Genomic DNA, 13003 nt, shown 5'->3' with positions numbered 1-13003 from the left:
GCCGTGATCGTATAGTGGTTAGTACTCTGCGTTGTGGCCGCAGCAACCTCGGTTCGAATCCGAGTCACGGCATTGTGGTTGGCAATGTCACGGCAGTTGGGTTTTTCCTTTACAGAATTCCCAAATGTACCAGTTGTTTTTGTAAAATGTCTATTAAAAACAGATCCTTTTCAATATTTAAACGATCTAACGACAAATTATTTAAACACACATGATTATAAGATGTAGGTATACTGTACTTACTGACATAAATTATCGTTCTTGAACATATTTGCGGTAAGGGGAGCGGAGCTCTCCCCCAGGCCAATCAGAATGCAGATGAATGCAGTTGCAGTTGAGTGACCTGTGTTGTGGCTGTCTACAGGGAATGCACATATGTAGCTGTCTCGCAGCCCAATCCAGACGTCAATTGAAGACAGGTTTACATGCAAATAGAGCAGTAAGTGCAGAGAAATGCTCACTCTCTAAAAATGGCATTTATACAATAGTAAGATTAAATCCAACCTCACCAGTAGATAGGATTTATCACTAAATAAATAAAGCTTCTCCTCTCTGATATGGAATTACCCCCCAAAAAGTATAAGGGAATACCCAATGCTAACCTATGAGAGGGGCAGACCTCACAGTAGTGAAAAATGTAATAGACTGTTTGATACTACTAGGACATACAAACTACCACAGTACATTTCCTACCTTTTACTTACATAGCATGATGCCCCTAGGACTACTTAGGGCCTACCTTAGGGGTTACTGATATGTAATAAAATTGGAATTTAAGGCTTGACAAGTAGTTTTAAATGCCAAGTCGAAGTGGCAGTACACTGCAGCACAGGCACTGTAGTAGCAGGCTTGAGACAGGTTTGAAATGCTATTTCTTTGGGCGGCACAATCAGTCCCTGGATATATGGTATACCACTTTACAAGGGGCTTTCAAGTAAATTAAATCTGTCAGTCAGGTGTACTCCAATTATACACATGATTAGGGAAGAAGCACGTGCACTTCAGCACTGATTAGTAGCGATAAAGTGATCAGAGTCCTAAGGCCAACAAAAAGATACAGCAAAATGCGGAGGTGAAAAGCAATAAGGTGGGGTTGGGACCACCTTAAGAATGCAAGGTCTAACCAAAACGAACTAAGGATAACATGAGTAAAACATCAGGTTTCTCTACAGCATTTGGTGAGACAAGTGGGCCTTCTTTTATCTTCCATAAATGCAATCTTTCCCGGACCCCTTTATTATATAGCTCTTCAAGGAAAAATTATAAAGCACTTACAAAGGAGCCTCAAATACTCAAAGATGGTAGACTTCTGTAATATGGGCCATATACTAAAAGCAGCACGAAAACAGAGTGCAATAGGGTCCAAAAAACTTGAGTGACCCATGAGAGTATGCATGCAAGCCTATGGTATTCCAAACTAGAGATATACGCATGCAATTTTTGTTTTTAGGAGAGAATGTGCCTGCTGAAAAAAACATTATTTTTAAAAAGTGCATTGCAGAATATCAGGAATTTGCTGTGGGACACCTTGAAAACCTGCATACAATTATGTGCACATGCCTCAGAGTCAGTTGTTGTGGCCGAGTGGTTAAGGCGATGGACTAGAAATCCATTGGGGTCTCCCCACGCAGGTTCGAATCCTGCCGACAACGACAATCTTTTTAACATCGGCTACAATTTCAGAAGTTAACCTATAGTATTTCTTCCATGTCAGTTTTATAAATAGGTGGCTTATTTTGGTGTCACTATTGCCATATCACATATTTATTATCGCTCCCCCTTTCATATCTTTGCTATAACTCTCGTCCTTCATTAGCGCTGGTGCAAACGCTTCAAATTATTATACCCTGGCTCTCTCGGTCATACCTGTGCATGCACTTGAAACTTACTTTACCAATAAAAGAAGCAGATAGAGAAATAAAATAAAAGTGCTAGCTGGATTAGGCAAACACACTTCATAAAACTGCATTTTCTTTTCTATTCTCCCCCGTGTTACAAGCTTAACTGCTCCCTGTGTAATTTCTCTTAACCTGCTGTTCCTGGAAGAGAATTTCATCTACAAGCTCTTTCTGTGTTTTTTCCTAGTCTTTTCTTTCCCTTTTCTTAGATTTGTAACTGTTCCTTTACGTGCTCTATTTAGGCGCCATTAATCTCATTTGAGCTCCTTGTACCTGCTGCTGTTTTCTCCACACCTCATACTGTCTTTTCCCTCTATCTCTGTTTCTCTGCGGTTGGTGGCTACTTTCCAAAGCGTCTGATGCCCCAATGTTCCTTCGTCTTGTTGTCAGACGTGAATTTGAAAAGCAACAAAATTAACAAGCCTTTACCACTCACACATGGCAGAAGTTTATACTTTAATTCAATGAGCTAAGAAAAGTGTGTTGTGGGGCCCCTACGAGCCATGGTGCTTGCTTCATCATAATTAGGCATGCAGTCATTAGCCACAGCTCTGATTATGGGTCACTGAGGTCAGTTTCAATAATTCCTCAAAAACCTAACCATGCAGTCCCCCCTAACTGTGTAGTTATCTTGCTTTACTGCTGTTTGTGTGATTAGCTGGGAGGAGCTCACGGCAGCATCCTCCCAATAAAAGTGTAGATGGACCGTTCCTTAACTCTTTCTTGCTTCACATACAGATGGCTTGAGGAGGTACAGGGGAGATGCAGGTCTAATAAACAGAATAGAATATCTGCGCCAGGTGTGTTTCTCTGCATTGGTGTCCCATCACAGGCCCACCAGTGTATGTGTGGATTTTGACTCCTGCCAGTTCACAAGCAGGCGGCCAGGAAACGGTTTCAGCCTATCAACCACTGAGGAGATAAAGCCTTTGTATAAGGAATGAGGAAGCAATGAACACATTCAGCCTATCACAGGAGTAGCCCTGAGTGTTCCGAATTATAATTTCTTCATGTCACTGTACGTTATTGAGCCCAAGTAGCTCGCCGTGATCGTATAGTGGTTAGTACTCTGCGTTGTGGCCGCAGCAACCTCGGTTCGAATCCGAGTCATGGCATTGTGGTTGGAAATAACACGGCAGTTGGGTTTTTCCTTTACAGAATTCCCAAATGTACCAGTTGTTTTTGTAAAATGTCTATTAAAAACAGATCCTTTTCAATATTTAAACGATCTAACGACAAATTATTTAAACACACATGATTATAAGATGTAGGTATACTGTACTTACTGACATAAATTATCGTTCTTGAACATATTTGCGGTAAGGGGAGCGGAGCTCTCCCCCAGGCCAATCAGAATGCAGATGAATGCAGTTGCAGTTGAGTGACCTGTGTTGTGGCTGTCTACAGGGAATGCACATATGTAGCTGTCTCGCAGCCCAATCCAGACGTCAATTGAAGACAGGTTTTGATGCAAATAGAGCAGTAAGTGCAGAGAAATGCTCACTCTCTAAAAATGGCATTTATACAATAGTTAGATTAAATCCAACCTCACCAGTAGATAGGATTTATCAATAAATATATAAAGCTTCTCCTCTCTGATATGGAATTACCCCCCAAAAAGTATAAGGGAATACCCAATGCTAACCTATGAGAGGGGCAGACCTCACAGTAGTGAAAAATGTAATAGACTGTTTGATACTACTAGGACATACAAACTACCACAGTACATGTCTTACCTTTTACTTACATAGCATGATGCCCCTAGGACTACCTAGGGCCTACCTTAGGGGTTACTGATATGTAATAAAATTGGAGTTTAAGGCTTGGCAAGTAGTTTTAAATGCCAAGTCATAGTGGCAGTACACTGCAGCACAGGCACTGCAGTAGCAGGCTTGAGACAGGTTTGAAATGCTATTTCTTTGGGCGGCACAATCAGTCCCTGGGTATATGGTATACCACTTTACAAGGGGCTTTCAAGTAAATTAAATCTGTCAGTCAGGTATACTCCAATTATACACATGATTAGGGAAGAAGCACGTGCACTTCAGCACTGATTAGTAGCGATAAAGTGATCAGAGTCCTAAGGCCAACAAAAAGATACAGCAAAATGCGGAGGTGAAAAGCAATAAGGTGGGGTTGGGACCACCTTAAGAATGCAAGGTCTAACAAAAACGAACTAAGGATAACATGAGTAAAACATCAGGTTTCTCTACAGCATTTGGTGAGACAAGTGGGCCTTCTTTTATCTTCCATAAATGCAATCTTTCCCGGACCCCTTTATTATATAGCTCTTCAAGGAAAAAATATAAAGCACTTACAAAGGAGCCTCAAATACTCAAAGATGGTAGACTTCTGTAATATGGGCCATATACTAAAAGCAGCACGAAAACAGAGTGCAATAGGGTCCAAAAAACTTTAGTGACCCATGAGAGTATGCATGCAAGCCTATGGTATTCCAAACTAGAGATATACGCATGCAATTTTTGTTTTTAGGAGAGAATGTGCCTGCTGAAAAAAACCTTATTTTTAAAAAGTGCATTGCAGAATATCAGGAATTTGCTGTGGGACACCTTGAAAACTTGCATACAGATTATGTGCACACACCTTACAGTCAGTTGTTGTGGCCGAGTGGTTAAGGCGATGGACTAGAAATCCATTGGGGTCTCCCCGCGCAGGTTCGAATCCTGCCGACAACGAGAATCTTTTTAACATCGGCTACAATTTCAGAAGTTAACCTTTAGTATTTCTTCCATGTCAGTTTTATAAATAGGTGGCTTATTTTGGTGTCACTATTGCCATATCACATATTTATTATCGCTCCCCCTTTCATATCTTTGATATAACTCTCGTCCTTCATTAGCGCTGGTGCAAACCCTTCAAATTATTATACCCTGGCTCTCTCGGTCATACCTGTGCATGCACTTGAAACTTACTTTACCAATAAAAGAAGCAAATAGAGAAATAAAATAAAAGTGCTAGCTGGATTAGGCAAACACACTTCATAAAACTGCATTTTCTTTTCTATTCTCCCCCGTGTTACAAGCTTAACTGCTCCCTGTGTAATTTCTCTTAACCTGCTGTTCCTGGAAGAGAATTTCATCTACAAGCTCTTTCTGTGTTTTTTCCTAGTCTTTTCTTTCCCTTTTCTTAGATTTGTAACTGTTCCTTTACGTGCTCTATTTAGGCGCCATTAATCTCATTTGAGCTCCTTGTACCTGCTGCTGTTTTCTCCACACCTCATACTGTCTTTTCCCTCTTTCTCTCTTTCTCTGCGGTTGGTGGCTACTTTCCAAAGCGTCTGATGCCCCAATGTTCCTTCGTCTTGTTGTCAGATGTGAATTTGAACAGCAACAAAATTAACAAGCCTTTACCACTCACCCATGGCAGAAGTTTATACTTTAATTCAATGAGCTAAGAAAAGTGTGTTGTGGGGCCCCTACGAGCCATGGTGCTTGCTTCATCATAATTAGGCATGCAGTCATTAGCCACAGCTCTGATTATGGGTCACTGAGGTCAGTTTCAAAAATTCCTCAAAAACCTAACCATGCAGTCCCCCCTAACTGTGTAGTTATCTTGCTTTACTGCTGTTTGTGTGATTAGCTGGGAGGAGCTCACGGCAGCATCCTCCCAATAAAAGTGTAGATGGACAGTTCCTTAACTCTTTCTTTCTTCACATACAGATGGCTTGAGGAGGTACAGGGGAGATGCAGGTCTAATAAAGAGAATAGAATATCTGCGCCAGGTGTGTTTCTCTGCATTGGTGTCCCATCACAGGCCCACCAGTGTTTGTGTGATCTTTGACTCCTGCCAGTTCACAAGCAGGCGGCCAGGAAACGGTTTCAGCCTATCAACCACTGAGGAGATAAAGCCTTTGTATAAGGAATGAGGAAGCAATGAACACATTCAGCCTATCACAGGAGTAGCCATGAGTGTTCCGAATTATAATTTCTTCATGTCACTGTACGTTATTGAGCCCAAGTAGCTCGCCGTGATCGTATAGTGGTTAGTACTCTGCGTTGTGGCCGCAGCAACCTCGGTTCGAATCCGAGTCACGGCATTGTGGTTGGCAATGTCACGGCAGTTGGGATTTTCCTTTACAGAATTCCCAAATGTACCAGTTGTTTTTGTAAAATGTCTATTAAAAACAGACCCTTTTCAATATTTAAACGATCTAACGACAAATTATTTAAACACACATGATTATAAGATGTAGGTATACTGTACTTACTGACATAAATTATCGTTCTTGAACATATTTGCGGTAAGGGGAGCGGAGCCCTCCCCCAGGCCAATCAGAATGCAGATGAATGCAGTTGCAGTTGAGTGACCTGTGTTGTGGCTTTCTACAGGGAATGCACATATGTAGCTGTCTCGCAGCCCAATCCAGACGTCAATTGAAGACAGGTTTCAATGCAAATAGAGCAGTAAGTGCAGAGAAATGCTCACTCTCTAAAAATGGCATTTATTCAATAGTAAGATTAAATCCAACCTCACCAGTAGATAGGATTTATCAATAAATAAATAAAGCTTCTCCTCTCTGATATGGAATTACCCCCCAAAAAGTATAAGGGAATACCCAATGCTAACCTATGAGAGGGGCAGACCTCACAGTAGTGAAAAATGTAATAGACTGTTTGATACTACTAGGACATCCAAACTACCACAGTACATGTTTTACCTTTTACTTACATAGCATGATGCCCCTAGGACTACCTAGGGCCTACCTTAGGGGTTACTGATATGTAATAAAATTAAAGTTTAAGGCTTGGCAAGTAGTTTTAAATGCCAAGTCGAAGTGGCAGTACACTGCAGCACAGGTACTGCAGTAGCAGGCTTGAGACAGGTTTGAAATGCTATTTCTTTGGGCGGCACAATCAGTCCCTGGGTATATGGTATACCACTTTACAAGGGGCTTTCAAGTAAATTAAATCTGTCAGTCAGGTATACTCCAATTATACACATGATTAGGGAAGAAGCACGTGCACTTCAGCACTGATTAGTAGCGATAAAGTGATCAGAGTCCTAAGGCCAACAAAAAGATACAGCAAAATGCGGAGGTGAAAAGCAATAAGGTGGGGTTGGGACCTCCTTAAGAATGCAAGGTCTAACAAAAACGAACTAAGGATAACATGAGTAAAACATCAGGTTTCTCTACAGCATTTGGTGAGACAAGTAGGCCTTCTTTTATCTTCCATAAATGCAATCTTTCCCGGACCCCTTTATTATATAGCTCTTCAAGGAAAAAATATAAAGCACTTACAAAGGAGCCTCAAATACTCAAAGATGGTAGACTTCTGTAATATGGGCCATATACTAAAAGCAGCACGAAAACAGAGTGCAATAGGGTCCTAAAAACTTGAGTGACCCATGAGAGTATGCATGCAAGCCTATGGTATTCCAAACTAGAGATATACACATGCAATTTTTGTTTTTAGGAGAGAATGTGCCTGCTGAAAAAAGCATTATTTTTAAAAAGTACATTGCAGGGGGGCGTGGCTAGCAGCCAAGCATGGCGGCCGCATAGCGTGAGAGCTCCTGAGGGCACTGTGGCCTTAATCTAAATCCGACACACTTATCCGCTACCCTGCTCACCTGAAGCGGCGGCGTTCGGGTCCGGGACCGAAGCGGTGTCACCGGTCCGACTTTCAAGCAATTCGGAGGAGCAGAGCCAAGCGAATTCCAGGCGACAAGTCTGGGCCTACCAGCGGAAGAACAGCACCGGCCTTGAGTAGCACCCAGGCCCCGGCGGAAGTGCGACCAAGCCGGCCGGGAGGGGTGGACGCATCCCGGCACCCGCCTGACAACACACAACCTGCCTGGAACATTTAGTGGCATCGCTCTACGGCACACGTACAAACACGCCACCTGTACGGGACTGGCGCAACGCTCAGAAATGTGCCGATCTGGCCTTGGGCGCGCTGAGCGGCGCTGAGATCTCGACACTCCCCCCCCCCCTCGGGGGCCTGGCGGGCTGCGGGGAACGGTTGAGGCGATCTTCGCGCCTCGCTTGGCCGCAGGGTCGAAGTGGAAGCACATATTAGCCCCGATCAGAGGTGAGAGACATCGGTGCCCCCGGGGGACGGCGTCATACTGAGGATCCACGCAGGAACTAGCGAAGGGGCCTCGGGGCCCACATACTGCCCGGTAGCATCAGCAGCCCTGGCATAGTAGAGACATAGATCCGGTGCACTGAGCGGGTGAGCTTGAGGCCTGCATGGCCTATGGGGGTACAGCTGCCCGGAACCAGACCCTGCGCCATCCGGAGTACCCGAGTGTGGTAGGCTTGCCCAGAGGACCCCAACTGGAGGCCGCTGGGACCGTTCCTGCTCAAGGTGGGATTATCGAGGGGCGAGAGCACAGATCACGGGGTGCGACCTACAGCGACTCAACCTGAAACTCATACAGCAACCGCCGGGACTCTCCTGCATCACCACAACGGCCAGTGAGGCCTGCACAGAGGGCGGAAGGTGATACTCTGTCTAACGCACACCAGCCTACTGCTCCCTGGCTGGTGCCTACAAACTGCGAAACAGGTCGAGGCGCTGATCGCGACTAAACAAGGCAAGACTCCGGATTTCGCGAGCCCCAGCACCATGGCGGGCAAAGGCACTAGGAGTGGATCCACACAGGCCAAATTAGACAAATTTGCATACGGACAACAAGGTCAGCCTCAAAATGTAGGGCGAACCTCCACGGGTAACACTCAAGACGCAGAAGGAACGAAGAAAATAACGCTGGAAGACATTATGAAAACACTCTCAGAGGTAAAAACAACAGTGGGCGCCATCTCCTCTGAAGTCTCCTTGCTGCGAGCGGACTTTCACAAAATGGCGGAGAGGGTGTCGCAGGTAGAGGTGGTCAGGAAATCGCTTATGGAAGACACCTCGGAACTACAAGTGACCATGGAAAGAATGCAGAAAGTAACCAAGCTCCTACACGACAAGCTGGACGACCAAGAAGGGCGTTCGCGACGCAACAACGTGCGCATCCTTGGACTTCCAGAGACGGAGGGGAAGGGGGCCATGGACCTCTATGTGGAAGATCTCATCAAAAACAAACTGCAGCCCAAAGGCCTGTCCCACTTCTTCTCGGTGGAGAGGGCGCACAGAGTCCCGGGAGGCCCGCCCAAGACGGGAGCGGCACCAAGGCCTGTGCTGGCCCGGCTCTTCAATTTCAGGGACAGGGATGCGATCCTACTGGCGGCAAGAACCTCACCGCTGGTGCGGATCCAAAATGCAACCTTAGCCTTCTTCCCAGACTACACGGCAGAGGTGGCCAGGCGTCGTAAGTCCTTCACGGAGGTAAAAAAAGCACTACGGGATAGGGAATTGCCGTACTCCATGCTATTCCCCGCTAAACTGCGAATTGTGGCCGAAGGAAAGACTTGGTTTTTTGACACGCCGGAGGTGGCACAGGAATGGCTGGAGGGCTGGAGACCAGTGGGACAGCGACATCGCCCGCATCGAGACCGGCCGACACATCGTACCGAAAAGACAGTGAGCAATCAGAACTCCCAATCACCCTGTCAGGAAGGCGCGGAAGAAACGGAATCAGATCTTGAAAGGGACCCGCTGGACTCTGGACAATTGGCTCCGGTCTGAAGCCGGACTATATTCGTATGGGACTGAATGTGCCGCAAGGGCCATGGATCTGGCGTGGCTGAGTAAGGTGGGCACAGGCAGTGCCCGTAAGGGACTCACCAACCCCACGAGCAAGTAAGATGACTGGGGAAGGACTAAAGCACTCTGCAAAGTTGGGGAAACGGGCGGGGGTTGGTCCGTGGAGCAGGGTAGCAGGGTGGGGGGATGGAACTGAAGTTTTCTTGTTAGAATTCATGTTTTTGTTCATAGTCATCATTCAGCACTTACATTGTACTGCCACCCCGACATTTGTATGTCTCCTACACAGCATGGCACGAAGCGACACATGTGTTAGTCCTAAGGACACGCTGAGTGCAAGGCTCTCTCACCGACTCAATGGCCAGGCCACTTAACAACACGCCCGCTGAGGGCTCCCCTGTAACTACGGGGATACCCCCACTGCGCATGCTAACCTGGAATGTCAGAGGCCTGGGCGACAAAATTAAACGAGGCTTGGTACTGCAGGCCATAAAGCGACATAGCCCGGATTTGGTCCTCCTACAGGAAACCCACTTCACGGGGTCCACCTGCAAAGCACTTGATAGGCGCGGCTATACCATGGCAATACACGCAGAATTCACTACCGGCTCCAGGGGAACGGGAATACTGGTGAAAAAATCATCCCCCTTTATCATAACAAGTCGCGTGGCGGACGACCAGGGTCGTTTTGCTGCAATTCATGGTCAATGGGAGGGCAGATCTCTTAATGTAATATCGGTATATATCCCCCCAGCACTACACTCCGTGGCCCTACCTGCACTAGGCAAATTCCTCCTTGACCTCCCCGAGGGGGATACGATTGTTGGGGGGGACTTTAATGCAATCATGGATCCACTTAAGGACACCTTTCCCTCTAGGGCCCGACCACGAGGAACTGCACCACTCTCGGATTTTGTAGAAGCCCTGGGCCTTGTAGACATCTGGCGACAATTGCATACCGAGGCTACTCAATACACTTATTACTCAGCTGTACATAATAGTTTATCCCGTATAGACTACTTCATGGCCCTGGGGTTGGGGCTGGAAATGGTTGATAAGGTGGACGTCCTGCCCAGGGGAATCTCTGATCATTCTCCAATTGTTCTATCGCTTACGACCGGGGGAAAAAAATGTGCACGGATCTACCCAATTTACCCCAACTTTTTAAAAATCCCCAAGATTCGGAAGAAACTCAAACTTGTGACGACGCAGTATTTTGCTGAAAATACAGGCACGGTGGTATCGCCATCCATCTTGTGGGAGGCGTACAAAACAGTCCTCCGGGGGGCGGCCATTGCAACAATAACGGGGCACAAACGGGATTCCCAGAAGGAACTCACAGACTTAGAACTGGCACTCAACACGGCTAACAATGCACACATGACAGACCCCTCCCCGACCACGACACACACCCTCATGGTTCGGCAACAACAATACCTGGCTCACCTTAAAACGACAGAGAAGGGGTACGTTAAACACAGAATATACGATGTGGGAGACAAAGCGGGTCGAATGCTGGCATGGCTAGATAAGAGGGGGAGTGGAGCGAGAGGTATTCAGAGACTACACACGGAGGATGGGCGGACACTGACACACCCAGAGGACATAGTTTGCGCATTGGCACAACATTATCAAACAATATATACACCAGACCGGATGGTCACACAGCAAATGGCAGCAGCAACACTAGCGGATATTGCCATCCCCAGCATTACACAGGAGGACAGGGGTACCCTAGAAGTAGACCCGACGGAGGAGGAAATTCAGCTGGCGATCCAGGCGTTACAGTCTGGAAAAGCACTGGGCCCGAATGGGATACCCGTGGAATGGTACAAGTCCATGGCTCCAGAACTCAGTGCCCCACTGCTGGCCATGTATTTGGAAAGCAGGGATAGAGCTGAGTTGCCGCTGGATCAACGCACGGCCACGATTGTGGCGATACCCAAACCGGGGAAACCCCCGACTGAGTGTACCTCGTATCGCCCGATATCGTTACTGAATATTGAGGCCAAGATATTAGCTAAGCTTCTAGCCACCCGTTTGCTGCCCCACCTCAGTACCCTGATCCACCCTGACCAGTCGGGCTTTATGCCTCACCGGAGCACTGCGATGAATCTCCGGAGAGTACATGGTGTGATGGCCCGTGCACACCTCCTCTCGGAACAGGCTGTGATTCTCTCTCTCGACGCTAAAATGGCGTTCGACCTCGTAGAGTGGGAGTATCTCTTGATGGTGCTCGAACGTATGGGATTTGGGCCGAAATATATAGCGTGGATACGGCTGCTTTATACAAAGCCCGTCGCGCAGGTGGTGGCCAACGGCCACATATCACAGAGGTTCCTATTAGGCAGGGGGACTAGACAGGGTTGCCCCTTGTCTCCCTTGCTCTTCGCGCTAGTGCTTGAACCCCTGGCAATTCCGATCAGGTCTACGACCTTGTTTGCAGGCATTAAATGGGAGGAGGGATGGGAGGACAAAGTCTCATTATACGCCGACGACATGCTCATTTACATGACTACACCTGACACCGGCGTCCCGGCCCTGCTAGACCTCTGTAACACCCACGGACGCACATCGGGCTACACCCTAAATTGGTCGAAATCTGTCATGTATACACTAAAAGGCCTGGCGCCGAGGTTGCAAGATGACTGTTCTCTGCTTACGACGACGACCTCCTTCAAATACTTAGGTATTGTCATCACGAGCAAGGAAGCAGACTTTTTTGCCAGTAACTTAAAACCGCCTATGGATCGCCTACGGGCGGACGTTAAGCATTGGGCGGCCCTGCCCCTGACCCTACTGGGTAGGGCAGCGTTATACAAAATGATGGCGCTCCCGAGGCTCCTCTATGTCCTAGAAAATACCCTGCACCTAGTGCAACCGCGATACTTCAAGCAGATCGTGGCGCTGGTCACTACCTTGCTCTGGGATACTGGCCCGGCACGTATAGCCTACGACAAGTTGGTTAAAAGCTGGTATGAGGGGGAAATAGCGCTCCCCAACATTCAACTATATTACTGGGCGGCCCAGCTTAAAATAATAAACTATTGGATCCACGCCCCAAAAGAGGACCCGGCCTATCGGGCGGATTGGTCACAGCTTGGGACGGACTGTATGCTGTCTGTGCTCTACAATAAGTCACAACTTAAGAGCCTACTCGGTCCGACCAAACACACGGCGACCCTATGGCACATGGCACAGGCCCGATTGGGATGGGCAGGTCGAATCACCAAAATGACACCATTATGGGACACAAAGACATTGGGAAACCTCAGAGGCTATAAGGGTTTTGAGCGGTGGGACTCCATAGGCATTTCCACGGTAGGGGACCTCTGGGATAATGACACAGTAGTACCATTTCCACACCTACAACAGCAATATAACCTCGGACCCACAGAAACATTCAGATATGTACAAATTAGGCATGCATTACTACGGGCAATTCCTGCAGGTACCACTCTGCCGGACTCCTCCCCGTTAGAAGAT

At 47.0% G+C, this 13003-nt stretch overlaps 5 non-coding genes across 5 annotated transcripts; all 5 read left to right on the top strand.

Moving 5' to 3' along the window:
• TRNAH-GUG (transfer RNA histidin (anticodon GUG)) lies at positions 1-72 on the top strand. Its single transcript has one exon. It is a non-coding gene; the product is annotated as a tRNA-His (tRNA).
• Positions 73-1570: 1498 nt separating this feature from the next.
• TRNAS-AGA (transfer RNA serine (anticodon AGA)) lies at positions 1571-1652 on the top strand. The gene has a single exon. It is a non-coding gene; the product is annotated as a tRNA-Ser (tRNA).
• A 1289-nt stretch (positions 1653-2941) lies between these two features.
• TRNAH-GUG (transfer RNA histidin (anticodon GUG)) lies at positions 2942-3013 on the top strand. Its single transcript has one exon. It is a non-coding gene; the product is annotated as a tRNA-His (tRNA).
• Positions 3014-4512: 1499 nt separating this feature from the next.
• Positions 4513-4594, top strand: TRNAS-AGA (transfer RNA serine (anticodon AGA)). Its single transcript has one exon. It is a non-coding gene; the product is annotated as a tRNA-Ser (tRNA).
• A 1289-nt stretch (positions 4595-5883) lies between these two features.
• TRNAH-GUG (transfer RNA histidin (anticodon GUG)) lies at positions 5884-5955 on the top strand. Its single transcript has one exon. It is a non-coding gene; the product is annotated as a tRNA-His (tRNA).
• Positions 5956-13003: the final 7048 nt, after the last annotated feature.

The sequence above is a fragment of the Lissotriton vulgaris genome, chromosome 1_1, assembly GCF_964263255.1.
Source record: "Lissotriton vulgaris chromosome 1_1, aLisVul1.2, whole genome shotgun sequence".
Classification (NCBI taxonomy): Eukaryota; Metazoa; Chordata; class Amphibia; order Caudata; family Salamandridae; genus Lissotriton; species Lissotriton vulgaris.
Note: the sequence above shows the minus strand (reverse complement) of the source record. Positions and strands in the feature narration are given on the sequence as shown.